The 15,206-nt window shown below is 42.8% G+C and overlaps 1 protein-coding gene across 3 annotated transcripts in view; it reads right to left on the bottom strand.

Moving 5' to 3' along the window:
• Window positions 1-15,206, bottom strand: part of LOC126481668 (uncharacterized) — a 462,622-nt gene that overhangs the window by 143,767 nt on the left and 303,649 nt on the right. Inside the window, exon 1 of one of the 3 annotated variants that reach the window (XM_050105615.1) lies at window positions 7,205-7,341. The exons of the other annotated variants lie outside the window; for them this stretch is intronic. The gene's annotated coding sequence lies outside the window, so the exon portion shown is untranslated. Of the gene's footprint in view, window positions 1-7,204; window positions 7,342-15,206 lie in introns of those variants that run through there. 3 annotated transcript variants of the gene reach the window in all.

Here is a 15,206-nt window from a genome sequence, read left to right as displayed (position 1 = left end):
TCAGTATCTATTTGATCTAAGTGACACCACAACAGTGCGTTGCTAACCACAATCATTCAATCGCTGTTTGCTGGAGTCTTCCATGCCTTCAACACAGAAAACAAGTGTCTAAGCTACATTTTTTATTTTTGGAAGAAAAATCTGTTCAGCAGTATTGAACATACCAATTGGCCGATGCCATGTAGAACAATCTGCCGCAACAATTCGGCAAGTCATCCAGACAGCAACACATGGCAGAACGTTGTGGCTTACAGCAACAGAAACAAAGTTGTTGCCAAGGCAAACTCTCAAACGTCTGACGATCCAGTGTTGCGCTGATGAAGTATTTTAATGCTGACGTACAAAAATATACTAATAGCTGAAACTTCCTGGCAGATTAAAACTGTGTGCCAGACCAAGACTCGAACTCGAGACCTTTGTCTTTCGCGGGCAAATGTTCTACCGGTTGAGCTACCCAAGCGTGACTCACAACCTGTTTTCACAGCTTCAATTCCGCCAGTATCTCGTCTCCTACCTTCCAAACTTCACAGAAGTTCTAATGAGAGTCTTGCAGAACTAGCGCTCCTGGAAGAATCTTATCAGTGCACACTCCACTGCAGAGTGAAAATTTCATTCCGAAAAATATAGCCGTTTCTATTTCTTCATATGGCATTAAATACCGGTATTTTTGTGCCACCAACTTCCGTTTAAACGATCCGACACCAGTGTAGATATTAACAATTTATGCAACAAATATCGAACTTTATGAAATAAAAAAACATTTTTTTCCTTGCTGGAATTCTTACATAAATGTTAACATGAAGTTGCAGACGATCCTGAAACTCTATTCCACTGTTGTGGCGAAATGAAACGCGAGTCATGGGGAAAGCCTGTGAGTTAACTGATACCCTTTAAAACGTGTTGCCGCAGAAAGATGCCAAAAATTATGCATCCGCATAAAGCACTAAATAGAGGGGCAGTAGAATGAGCAGCTTAGGAAAAATTTATCAAACGCTTTGCAAATGTACAAAAAGGTTAAAGCATCTGCAATAGTTAAAATGGCACTGGGAGGAGAAATATATGAAAAAGTTTGATGGCAAATAAACGCAGTACGGAAAGTAGGTTATGGCGCACATTGTGAGTATTAGTTCTCCAGAGATCAGAAAATTAGTGCACTAGAGGTTGAAATGGATCATCAGTTAAAAGGCATGTAGAGGGTTATGGGATAATCAATATTTACGTCAGGAAGTAAATGTGAAATATTCGATGCAGGTGCTTATGCTCTTACAGGTATTGTTTTTCACGCGTTGCATCAGAAGTGTCCGGACACCTGGCTTAAAATGACAAGTTCGTGGCGCCCTACATCGGTAATGCTGGAATTCAATATGGTGCTGGCCCACACTTCGCCTTCATGACAGCTTCCACTCTCGCAGGCAAATGTTCAGTCAGGTGCTGGAAGGTTTCTTGAGGAATGGCAGTCCACTCTTCACAGAGTGCTGCACTGAGGAGAGGTATCGATGTCGGTCATTGAGACCTGGCACGAAGTCTGCGTTCCAGAACATCCCAAAGGTGTTCTATAGGATTCAGGTCAGGACTCTGTGCAGGCAGTCCATTACAAGGATGTTATTGTCGTGTAACCACTCCGCCACAGGCCGTGCATTGTGAACAGGTTCTCGATCGTGTTGAGAGATGCGACCGCCATCCCAGATTTGCTCTTCAACAGTGGGAAGCAAGAAGGTGTTTAAAACATCAATTTAGGCCTGTGCTGTGATAGTGCCACGCAAAACAAGCGGTGTATGCCCCCTCCTTGAGAAACACGATCACACCACCGCCTCCGAATTTTACTGTTGGCACTAGATACGCTGGCACATGACGTTGAACGGGCATTCGCCATAGCCACACTCTACCAGTGGATTGCATTGCGTACCGTGCTTCTTCACTCCACATAACGTTTTTCCACTGTTCAATCGTCCAATCTTAACCCTCCTTATACCAAACGAGGCGTCGTTTGGCATTTACCGGCGTGATGTGTGGCTTATGAGAAACCGCTCGACCATGAAATCCAAGTTTTCTCACCTCCCGCCTAACTGTCTTAATACTTGCAGTCCCTTCACGTTTCCCCTTCACTACCACATCGAAAAAATTGGACCTAGGAATGTTTAGGAGTGTGGCAATTTCGCGTACAGACGTATGACGCAAGTGACACCCAATCACCTGACCACGCTGAAGTCCCTGAGCTCTGCGGAGCGCCCCATTCTGCTCTCTCACGATGTCTAATGACTACTGAGGCCGCTGATATGGAGTACCTGGCAGTAGGTAGCAGCACAATGCATCTAATATGAAAAACTTATGTTTTTGGGGATAGCCGGATACTTTTGATCACATAGTGTATATTGCTGTAACTAAACACTATTATAAGAACGAGAGCATTAAAGCTTTAAAGAAAGAAGTACTAAAATTGTAAAAGAAACTGAAAACTAATGAAAATCATTTTAGTTCTTTTGGAAATTGCAAAGAATAGGGTTTTTATTAATAGAGGAACCTGTGGAATAGCATCGTGATTTATTATGAAGAGTACTAATTCCTGTTGTAAGGAATTCTATACAATTTTAATGCAGGTGTAATGAGAGTTTAGTAATTCATGTAAGTTAACGAAAAGTCGTCCGTCATTTAGAATGTAAATGGGAAGTGTCACTTTGATATTTCTCGAGCTAAATATTTGAGTACTAAAATGCCAACTTAATTGCAGGAAATAAAGTTGTCGGCAAAAACCAATAGCAGGTACAGCTAGTTAAACATCTTACTAACAGAATTTTAACTTTATTCCCCGCTTGATGCAAGAGACAAAATATGACGAAATAGTATTACACTTGTGAATACTTTTTGTTTCGCACTTTAATCACTCCTCTCCAGGTCAAAATTTACGAAGAGTGAAGTATATTGGACAAACAAAATAAAGGCTGTCTTGCCGAAAAAATATATTAAAATAGCAAAGAGTAAACGCCGTTTCCTAGTAAAATATACACTGTTCAAGTTTTCAGCCGTACTCAGTTTGCGTATGCGGGCGCACCTAAATCAAGGAGGACAGATTTGGTAACTGAGCGTTCAGTACCCCGAAACTCAAATCATTTAATTAAACTAATCAATGCTACCGGTGCGCTTTCGAACCTGCTAATAAGGTCTCTTTTTAGCTTCTCTGAATATCTCACAAGTCAACGAATACTTTTTCTCCGTGAATTAGGGTTTAACATGACAAAGATGAACACCTGTTCTATGACCTTTAGCTATACAAATAGCTAATCATCATTTGAGACTTATTTTGAATGGAGAACGAGGATGAGTAAGTAGTAGGTGTAAAAGGATGGAAATGATCAAGAAAGCAAGCCTCGTTAGCATAGCTAAGGTTCCTAGAAGGTAATCATCATCATCTCGGTGGTTCGACAGGACGACCTTTCTATTCTCTGCCCGTCAGTGTAATACTAACTATGCTCAATTAGTGCCTCTATGTTACATCTCATGGGCGGCTTCCGATTTGCGTCGTATTCTTACATGCGGATTTACAATGACCACACGCGAACTTGGTAAGCAAACCGTTCTTCCTTTGTGCAAGGAAGTACAAGAACCATAGAATTCGTTGAATAGTAGGTATATCGTGTTACGTACTACTTACGGACAATGTCTTGCGGATTTCTGCCTTCTACACCGGAAGTCTTTGACTGACACAAACGAACCTCGTTACATTTTAGTCGTCATTGCACGCTATCGTTGCTCACAGTTGACTACGGACGGCATCATCTTTCTATATGCCGTAGTGAATGTGAAGGTTCAGGGTTCAGCACTAGTCACGGCGCAGAGGAAGCTACGAAAACTTAACAATACTGTTGTACATAGAACTGCTGCAGGAAAGGTTTTTATTTTTAAAGAAAGTAAATAACACCAACGAGCATTCCGCAACAAATTCATTCTCCACATCACAGAATGTTGTCAGACAAGGAATAAAATTGCCAGTTAATCGGTAATTTTTAGCCTTTGTTAACTTATTTACATATTTTTCGCAGAAAAGCGTCTAGTAAAAACAAGCACTTATTTTTCTGGAATTTCCATGAATATGATATACCTCACTGATAAAGTTCTAGTTATGCACTGAAACATTTACCATCTCAGAGTCTAGAAACAGAAAAATATTTCAGGAAATGACGCTTTACTTTCGCTTTCTCTATTAATAATTGCGTCATTTACCGTCCATAGTTTGATTGGTGATATTTGTAAAAGGATGTAGGTTGCAGCAGCTATACAGAAACGAAGAGGCCTACACAGGCTTGGAGATTTATCAAATCAGTATTCGGACTTAATAACAACACTACGAAAACGTTGTATGCTGGAAAACTTGTGAAGGACAGGTGATGCATCACTAAGAGTCACTAAAACTAATCTAGACTGAATTTTTGAACTGAATATTTCTTTTGACTTAATGTGAAGATCATTTGTATTTTCGTTAGAGTGTGTGTGCTCTGTCAACGGAAATGCCTGCACCACAGAGCTGCTCTCACCACGCTGTGATCAGACTCCGAAAGCGACCTGGCGTCATGCAGCGCGGCAGCAGCGAGATCTCTTAGTCATGCTGGCAGAATGAGGCAACCGAACCCGATCCTAAAGTTCACGGACGATCCGTTACTCTGCAGTTCCTATCCGCATACCCATTACAGAATTCTGCGATCAACAAAAGTTTCGTGTAGGAAATTCATCTGTTGTAACGTTATTGGAAGGTGAATACTGTTCGGAAGGAAATAACTTAATTATTGCCAGGTATCGCAGTTGTAATAACTGGATTTGTTTGAAACTCTGCACTGCAATACGAACCGCGAGCGCCCTTGCGTTCTACATAATTGCGTTATTTGGTGCAGATATAGTATAGTTTTCAAAGGAGAAGTCTCTACGCTGTTACCTACAATGTTTCTGAATTAACAAACGGATGCGATATCTTTGCAGCCAGTGAGTTTTAGTAGTAGCCGCTGAAGATGTCGTAATCTCTTGCGTCTCCTACAAACGAGAAATTACATCCACTGTCTACCCGTACCTACAGATTTACTACGAAGTGTAAATAAGAGAGGCGAAGCATATAAGATGTTGTAACAGCCTACTGCTTAAACAATACGAGAAGAAAATTGCGTTCACTGGAGTGTTTTCCCCTCAGTTATTGTCCACCTAATGTCTAATGCCGTATTCAGAGGTGAGGTCTAGATCTGTGTGTATTTGTACAGGAAGTTCAACTTTGCTACAAACAACACAGTGCTCTTGACTGTGCTATGTGGATTACTGTACCGTTTTTATGAGATTTCCCACTTGGGAAACGCAGACAGCACATTGCAAGATTTTATAAGAGATTGCCCAAATGGCTCTGAGTACTATGGGACTTCTGAGGTCATCAGTCCCCTAGAACTTAGAACTACTTAAACCTAACTAACCTAAGGACATCACACACATCCATGCCCGAGGCAGGATTCGAACCTGCGACCGTAGCGGTCGCGCGGTTCCAGACTGTAGCGCCTAGAACCGCTCGGCCACTCCGGCCGGCAGAGACTGTCCCTTCGAAAGAGATACAGAGTAAACATTTTTGCAAAAAAAATCACCATTCGTCTTCATGATAGGACACTCCTTATCCTTGTAGCATAATGGAAAGGCTCCGTCAAAATTCCGAGAATGGGCGTTCCAAATCTGATCAGAAACACATTTGTTGACAGAGTAAAAATAATAACTTGTGTAACTGTTGCATTAATCATATTATTTTCTCAAAATTACATAGCACGTTGTGGCACACAGGATAGATTAAGAGAAATTCGTTAGTTATATGTAGGGTAGAAAATGCTATCGTGACCGAAGAAAATCATACAGGACAAACTATTTACAGCAATAAACGTTTCGAGGACTTACAGTTTCCAAGGCGGTTGCAATGCAATGCAAAAGCGCACCTCCAGAGAAGAGAAAGTTTCGGTATGACGATAGATAATCCCGTTAGCCACTTATTAAGTTTCAGAAAAAGAAAAAAGAAAAAAGAAAAAAAGGATAAAAATTAGGCCAATGAAAGCACCAGTAATTATGCTTACTGTGAACGCCAATGTTAACTTAATACCTATAGTCTCAAAATGACAAAAAATTGTCGAACAGCTCGTAATGTATTGAAACATGAAGAATACGGCAAGCGTTGAAAACACGACTGAGACAATACTGTCGTGTTACTCTAATATATCGTGGACGAAGTCAATCGATCACGTATAAGAAGAAAGGTAGGCTTCAGTTTATTTGTACGACTGGGGGTAAACCGAAGTTATTTGTGAAAGACTATTTATCAATGACACTTGCGCAGTATATACTAAAATACTGCTCGAGTCAGGGCAGAACGGCAAAGAAGGGCCACAGGGTTGTTTGCCCCAGGGAGAGAGTAACAGCACCGCCGAAAAATCTGAACTGGTAGAAACTTTAAGATAGATATCTAATAACTTGCGAAATTCGTAAAATTATACCAAAAGCAGTTTAGTTACATAGAAGTACATTGTTCCCGTTCGCCATCCATTAATCGTCCGCCCCCGGTAGCTGTCGCCGGCACGGTAGCTCAGCGTGTTCGGGCAGAGGGTTAGCTGCCCTCTGTAATAAAAAAAACTGAGTTAATCGATCAACGGGTGTCGTACGACGTCCGCCCCGTGCAGATACAACGAACGAAAGCGAACAAAATGAGTTAAAAAAAAGAGTGGTCAGCGCGACAGACTGTCAATCCTAAGGGCCCGGGTTCGATTCCCGGCTGGGTCGGAGATTTTCTCCGCTCAGGGACTGGGTGTTGTTTTGTCCTAATCACGATCATTTCATCCCCATCGACGCGCAAGTCGCCGAAGTGGCGTCAAATCGAAAGACTTGCACCAGGCGAACGGTCTACCCGACGGGAGGCCCTAGTCGCAAGACATCATCATCTATTAATCGGAAGATGTCAGATTTTGTGTATGTCTTATGATAAACCGGACGCACCATTTGCAAGGAGCGGACAGTCAACACGATCACCTGAAGCAGAACGGGACTAGGTGACATTTGGGACCTCGGAGAGGCCTTGCGCGCCTGAGGAATGCGTCGAGAGTCTGTCCAATCCGGCGCGGCGTGGCGCGCTCCTAGTTCCGGGGTGGCGAGAGCGGCAGAAAGCGAATCGCGGCGCTGACCCAGATGGCGGGCGGCTACGCACCTGCGCGTGCCCATGCTGGCGCTGCTGCTACTGGTCCCCGGCGACGGAGTGCGGTGCGGTGCGGCCGCGGCGCCACTGGACCGGAGACTGGCCGTGCGCGCGTGCCGCGGTGTGCAGCGCGGCTGCGGCCTCCGCCCGTGTCGCAACCGGTCGTGCGCCAGCCACGCCGAGCCGCAAGGCTGTTCGGCTCCCTCCGCGCCGCTTTGTGTCAGCGCGGCTCACCGATACCTGCCCGCCCACGCGATCTCGGCGCTCACCTATGCACAGCGCCAGTGTGCGGCCCTAACGCTCGGGGCTACATTCTGGTCTGCGAGCTGTCAATCGCATCTCGTCTCTCATTGTTCTAAGCGCTTTCGGTATAGAATTTTAATAAACATAATACGCAAGACCTGGAGGATTTAAAGGTTAGAGTTCAATGTGCCAATAGAGGGGAAACAGCTGGCCAAGAACGCAGGCGTGGATCCCAGATGGGGGTAGGGCGTGAATGGCGAGGGGCTATATGTACCCCTCTCCCCCAGCCTTACAATATTTTACTGAAAGCGTTTATATTTTTATGCTGAACAATTTCCAGACTCGTCAGTCAAATTTCGGAGGGTAATATAGCGTGGAAATCCAACAATATCGAAAATGGCAAGGATTCTGGTCAACATAGCATACTTTCCATCCGCTCGCCTCACGTCGATGGCTTGCAGCTTGCTCAAAATACACGAAAAAAAAGGGGAGGAGGAGGGACCACGAAGGAATTATCCGATTGGGTCGGAAATTCGTATAGATTGATGTACATGTACAAACAAATGATTACAATTCCAGGTAAATTTAATATCAACAACGCGTTGGTCCGCCTCTGGCCCTTATGCAAGCAGTTGATCGGCGTGGCGTTGACCGATTTGTTGGGTGCCCTCCTGAGGGATATTGCGACTACTTATATCCAATTAGAGGGTTAGTTCGTCAAAATCTTTAACTGCTTCGAGACCACTGCCCATAATGCTGCAAACGTTCTCAAATGGGGAGAGATCCATGATCTTGCTGGCCAAGGTGAAGACAAGCAGTAGCAAGTCACGCCGTGTGCGGGCGGGAATTATCTTGCTGAAATGTAAGCCCAGCTTGCCTTGCCACGAAGGGCAAAAAACGGGGCGTAAAATATTTTCGACGTACCGCTGTGCTGTAGGGGTGCTGCAGACAACAACCAAAAGTGTCTTGCTATGAAAAGAATTGGCATCCCGGGGCACCCCTCCCGGTTGTCGGGCCTTATGTTGGACGACAGTTAGGTCAATATCCCACCGCTGTTCTGCTCGTCTCCAGAAGCTTATTTACGGCAGTCCCACTTCGAAGCGAGCCCCGATGACCAGCGAATTAGGCAAGATATCCTTCAGGAGGGGTTCTGGTCGCTTCAGTCCGGAACCGCGCGACTGCTACGGTCGCAGGTTCGAATCCTGCCTTGGGCATGGATGTGTGTGATGTCCTTAGCTTAGTTAGGTTTAAGTATTTCTATGTTCTAGGGGACTGATGACCTCCGATGTTAAGTTCCATAGTGCTCAGAGCCATTTGAACCATCAAGAGGGCATCCAGCATCAATTAATCAATGCCATGCCGAATAACTGTCTGCGTAATGGCCAGAGATGCACCAACGAGTTATTGACTTGCTCAGTTTGCGAAGCTCTCTCTCTTTAATAAATCATTCGATTTTTGTTGAATTGTAATCATTTGCCTGCCTGTATATGAACATCACATTACAGATTTCCGTCCCATTCGGATAATCCCTTTGAGGTGCGTCTTCTTTTTTTGTCTTAGGATGTATTGCAACTAGGAAACGGATGCTATTCGCAGTTTGACCACAGCTACTACCATTACTAAATCCCGAAAAAGTCCGTGAGACCTCAAGTACAACAGTCAACCTCCGAGGCTTTGTACCTTATATCACGAATCTTTCCAGTAATCAGAGGAAGTCGCTAATGTAAACTGCAGAAAATTTGCATCAGGATGTCTCTATGAGAATACGAATCACTCCCGCGTATTTAAGACTAAGGCCGTGGTCATAAGCGTAACGGAAGGTGACTACGCTGCGCCAGATACATGTAAAGACACTCTAAACTCGTCAACACTCTTCTATTGGACTTCTGAGAATAGAGGAATGATATCCCAGATCTACGACGGTAGCTAAACTAAAATCTATTACTTGCATTCCCCCTACAAGTGAACGATCTCCATATTAGTCCCTTCGTAATGTTTCAATAAAATTTAACGTCATTTAACATGTCCTTTAGCACCTTATACTTACATAGAATTAACATGTCACGAGAAAGAAACACAATTACCGACTCTATCAATCACAAGTGCATTCGTTACTGAATTCTTATGTAGTCTGTGTCTACTTTATATCCATGTACTGGTTTATTACATATCTGTGCTTCCTGTATCTTCCACACACTAATTACTATGTATTTTTATTGTACCGCTATCCTCCTTTCCCATTCCTATGATCTTAAAATGGCAGAGTGAGAGAATGCTACGAATATTTAGTTTTCGTGTCTGAAGGCGGGTGAACATCTTGTCTGCTGTTATGGCAGTTTAGCCAACCTTGGTGTAAGCTTAGACAGTGGCAAAGGGGTTTCGTTCCCTTCTGGTCGTAACGCTATTGTGACTAAGCTGGCAAGACGCGGTGAAGGTCTTCTCTGACAACTACCGCTATCTGTGTGTAGTCCCTAATTTGGTCGGGGTACTGGTCCCTCGGTTCTGAGAATTTGGTGAGTGAGGTTGCTCTTAGGCGCTAGTTTGTAGTAGTTGAATATTTTAGCTGAATATGTGTAGGGTTCACTCTAGTTGTAGCCTTAACCGATTTCTCTCACAGACCCAGGCAGTAATAACCATGCTGGATAGTCTGACCGCTATAAGGTGCGACAGCCTTAATAATAGTTCAGTTTCATAAGTGCGCGTGCATCTGTTCATTTGATTCATCGTGTTCAGTAAAGGTCTCGACAGCCTTCAGCTCGCGGCATCAGCTTTCGTTTGCAACGGTGTAACAATGATTTACTTGTGACTGTAATTCCTTACACAAATTAACCAACTTTTCGGAATTTTGTATTTTTCTTGGTGTAGCTTTTTGTGTCACGGGCCATGTTGTTGTGTCCTGTTCAGTGTTAATTGCATCCGTATTCCTGTAAGTAACTCAATCCCTGTTGTTGGGCCCGAACTTCATTTCGCATCGTAGCTTTCATTTAATTCTATGGATGAATTTTCCTGGGTGGCGTTAGGCCGGTGGAACCATCCAAGCCAGGCACGACCAGTCTGTGTGTTTCTTGCAAATGTGTTACTTTTCCTTTTAATTTGAGTGCGCAAAATAAATGTTCAGTCCAATGTAAATAATATTTCGCTGTTAATGTTTTATCTTACATATTCTAGCATATGTTTGGAAAGGCATATTATACCGTACTTGTTCCTTGTTCAATTCATGCAGACCTATTTATTTAATTAAGTCTCAATTTTATGAAGTACATTGCCTGTGAGCAGATTGATTGTTTGACTGAGAACAGAATGCAGACTCCTGTTTGATGAAAGAGACTTATCCTCCGCATGATAAATTAAAATCATTTATAATTTTCTTAATTTTAATAGATACCGTTCATAATTTTTAGAAGGGACGGATGACATCGCTGTTTGGTCTCTTCCCCCAAATCAACCCAACCAAATACGACACCCCAAATAAAGTTAACATTTTGTTGGCATATTAACAAGCAGATTGAGAAATGGAGCTTCATCAAAGTAATACTGCAACGGAAAGGACACTAGTGGCTTCAGTTTCTTATGCTTCTCTGATTTTCGTCAGCTATTTTCGTAACTGGAACTACATACTTATAATTCAACCGTGATACAAGACGTTATAATGTTAACTCTGAAGCATGAAGACGTCAAAATCCACTTAATATATCCTAGGATAATTTACATCGTATCAGCCCTATTGAGTTCTGCTACGGCTTGCCACGCTAGACAAATGGGTGACGCTTTTCGCGACGTGACGTATGCGTTATGTCACTTACCGCAGCTGTTCGGAGTCTGCGTCAGAATGCTGACGTAAGAGGAGCGCTGCTGTTCACTGTCTCCCACCAAAGAGCACTCGTGCGCAGATGCGTGAACAAAATCCTACCATCGCTTTCTGTCATATTATTCACAGCCACGCGCCTTCTCAACTTACTAATTCGTTTTAAGATAATTATCATTTATTGTTCCTTTTCAGTTGCACTTTTTTAACTAGATTACATATCACAGTACTTTGATATATGGTTCTGAGTAGATAAGACAGGTTGCTGAACACTAAATGAGAATTATCTTAAATATGAATACTGTTGCTGAATCTCTCAAGACTATTATATCGGCTACAGTTATCATGCACTGATTTAAACATGCTGCTCTGAGTTAGTTAGTGCAATATTTAAGGTTTTTTTGCGTGGAAGTGATTTGAGTGAGGGCGCTTCAAACTCTGATAACCTCTAGAGAGGACCAAATTAGGTACCCCATGGTATGCTACAATGTCCGAGCACTGTAGCTGCTCCTAGAAGTCACTCTAGAACCACATCTACAGAGGAACTACGTTTATCATCGAGCAATCGTGCTGCTGTACATCTATGCTATTTAAGTTGCTATATAGTAAAAAGATATCTGACATTCATACAATAGGAAACTTTTTTGGTAAGGGGATGCATTCTCATTGACGACAACCGAAGTGGAAACGCTCATTACATCAAAGCATTGAGCCAACTTTGCAACAAGCTAAACGATTACAGCTAATGTTGCTAGTTTGTGTTAAAACAACACTCATGTTTGACAAATGCGCAAGAGTTAAAGCGTTTAACACCGCAGCTGAGACAATGCGCTTAGTAAAACATCCAGTTCTTAAGCCGTTCAGCATTGGATATGAAAATTATTTTCAAAATTCTTGTGTTATGCTGTTGTGATGTTTACTAATTAATTTCGTTATCCGCAAATGGTAGGGTGACTAGCGTTGATAATTTTGTTTTTACTCACTGAAGTGGGTAGATGGAGGATCACTTCTGTGATGGCTCCGTAATTTACTTGGCGGTTCCATACAGCTGAAAACTCGAGATGAACAGGGGTTGGACAAAAATATGGGAACACGAAGAAACACAACACATTACCACGTATCATACGATGTTGGAAAACCACTGGCATTCAAAGCAGCTTCCAGTCGTCTCGGAATGGATAAATACAGGTCCTGTAAGGTTTTCAAAAGAATCTTATACTATTCTTCCTGCTAAATAGTGGTAAGTTCAAGCACGATGATGATGGATTGCGATCACGCACCGTTCTTTCCGAAGTACAGCACAAAGGCTCAATAACACGGAAACCTCGTGACTGTGATGCCCATGGGTGATGCGACAATTCGTCCTCGAGATACGAAACCAGTTCCGGACGATGCGAGCTGTTTAAGCACAAGCCCTGAAGTCTTGCAACACATCACAGGCGTTGGGGAAAAAGTATTTTATCATGGAGTGGATCTGATTAGTCGAAATGGTCACATAAATGCTTGGCAGTAATGAAACCTTGCAGAGTAACAATGAACCCATGGAATATCACGATATGGCTGTCCAAATCATTACCGACCCTATGCCACGTTTCACTCTTGCGACATAAACACGGCCAGAGAGTGGAAACAGGGTGAAACAAGATTCATCAAATGACTTTCTTCCATTGCTCTATAGGCCAGGTTTTATGGCTTCGGCACCACCAAGTTTTCGTGTTACGCGAATCTGCATCAGTGATAAGTGGTTTTGGAATTCCAGTTCGCCCTGCAATTCCCTGCTTCTGGAGCTCCCTTAGTGTTGGTTTGGTGCTGATAGGGGTCGTGAGTGCGACATTCAGTTCTGCACTGACATCTGCAGCTGTTGTCCTCTTAGTTTTCGTCACAATCCTCTACAAAAGCTGTCTGACACGATCGCTCAACGATCGCTCACATCTGCGTTGTGACTTAGCGGATGGTGTTTTTCTGCGTTTCCTGCACGCTGTATCAATGTACAATGTGATGCCTCTTGAAACACCAAACACTTCGGCTTCCTGACAAGGTACTGGCGGAAGTAAAGCTGTGAGGACAGGTAGTGAGACGGGCTTGGGTAGCTCAGTTGACAGAGCACTTGCCCGCGAAAGACAAAGGTCCCGAGTAAGAGTGTCGGTCAGGTACACAGTTTTAATCTGCCAGGAAGTATCACATTGGTTTCCTGGTTGCGGTAGACCATCTATATGAGCACCAAGAAACTGCTTACATTCGAAATCACTTAGCTCCCACCTAATGTCCTCAACAACTACACAGATCACTGTTCTGACGACTGTCACTTTTAACGTACTGAGGGCATTGCACAAGTGCTTTAGTGTCAAACACAAAAACGAGAGTTACTTGCTTGACTAGCGTTGCATGTATGTTCAAGTAGGCGTTTCTTGCGATGTTTCAGTATTTTTGTCCAACTATTGCACGTGTAAGTGTGGCTGCAGTGTGTTTCTGTAATCACTCATATCTGTCAGCTTAATCAAAGTAAAGGCTACTGCTGTTCAGAGTTACGTAGTGCCAGTTCTTTTTCATGTACCAGATAACTGAATTGCAATACTATCACTGAAAATGTTAAAAAATAACAACATTACAGTTCGAATAAAATGAAATTTTAAAGTGTATTTGGCCTGAGGCGGCGGAAACGCAGAACAATGTTCATTTGTCCATTTTTTCTTGAAACATACCGTGCACTGTATGTTAAGTTGAGAACTTTTCACCGTCTGCAACATGTGTCAGTAATTTACTAAGCAGAAGTGACGAAAGATCCCTGTACAGTTACTTCCTTCCAAAATTTTTCATCGTTCAAGGAATAATACAATACGAAACTTAATTTATAAGTCTCTGAGAAGAGAGACGCTATGGAACACATACTAGTCCTTGAGCATAAAATAATTATTTGTTAGATTTAGATTTTTAGATTAATGGAGATTTTTATTTAATAATATAAGGAGGCCACTGAACATTTGCTTACCCGTGTACCTCTGATTCTGAAGAAACCAGCATTACAAATAATTTTATAAATACCGACGCAATTATTTTCTACAGACAGCAACTTACTGACCAAAATGTGTGTTTTGGGTGATTACAGAGAGAAAATGGCCGCGAAGTTGGTATAAAGCGGCTGGTTTGCAAAATCTGTCTTTTGGGATATTATCAAACAAAATTTCAAGTTGTGTTGAAAGGACAACGATCAGTCCCATTAGATAGAAGAAATCTCTTTGTCGAAAAAACGTGTGACTGGTTGCTGTTCCCAGAGCAACACAATTTTGGTTCTTTAGTACTCATGGACAAAATACAGAAATTTTTTTTGTGTAACTTCAGTTGCAAAGAAGACAATAATATGTAAATTTATAAAAGATGGTCTAGTGTGATCAGGAGTCCAACGAACGCAACTTCATGAAAAATTAGTGTGTTAAGTAAGCGACTTCTCTGCGCACTTTGAAGTTCTCTAAGCCCGTCATTTGATGCTGTATGCCGAACCGGAACTATAAAGTGAACTTTCCTTTTCGCAGGAAATCGGCGACAACATTGCACGAGTAAAGAATGTTCCAGGTTTGAGTCTTGGACCAATTCTCCATTTTAATCTGTAAGGAAGTTTCAAACAGCGTACACTCAGCTGCAGAGTGAAAGGGTTATACTGTGAACGTCAGCTATCACAGGACCCACTACAGGGGGTGCGGCACCAGACTTATCGCAGAAGCCTTCCTCATCTAGATTTTGATTTGTCTGCATGTTTGTACCCGGAAAATCCAACATCTGGTGTGGCTGGAGCATATCCCAGCTGAGCAAGCGGGTTTCAGGCCACAGAGAAGTTGCTGCGACCAAGTACTCGCCCTAACAACTTTCATAGAGGAGGCTGGTTTCTAAGAAAACATGAACACATCTGTCTCGTTCGTAGACCTAATCGCAGCATATGACACAGTCTAGAGAGAGCTAGATCTGTGAGAA

The sequence above is a fragment of the Schistocerca serialis genome, chromosome 1 (genome assembly GCF_023864345.2).
Source record: "Schistocerca serialis cubense isolate TAMUIC-IGC-003099 chromosome 1, iqSchSeri2.2, whole genome shotgun sequence".
Taxonomy (NCBI): Eukaryota; Metazoa; Arthropoda; class Insecta; order Orthoptera; family Acrididae; genus Schistocerca; species Schistocerca serialis.
Note: the sequence above shows the minus strand (reverse complement) of the source record. Positions and strands in the feature narration are given on the sequence as shown.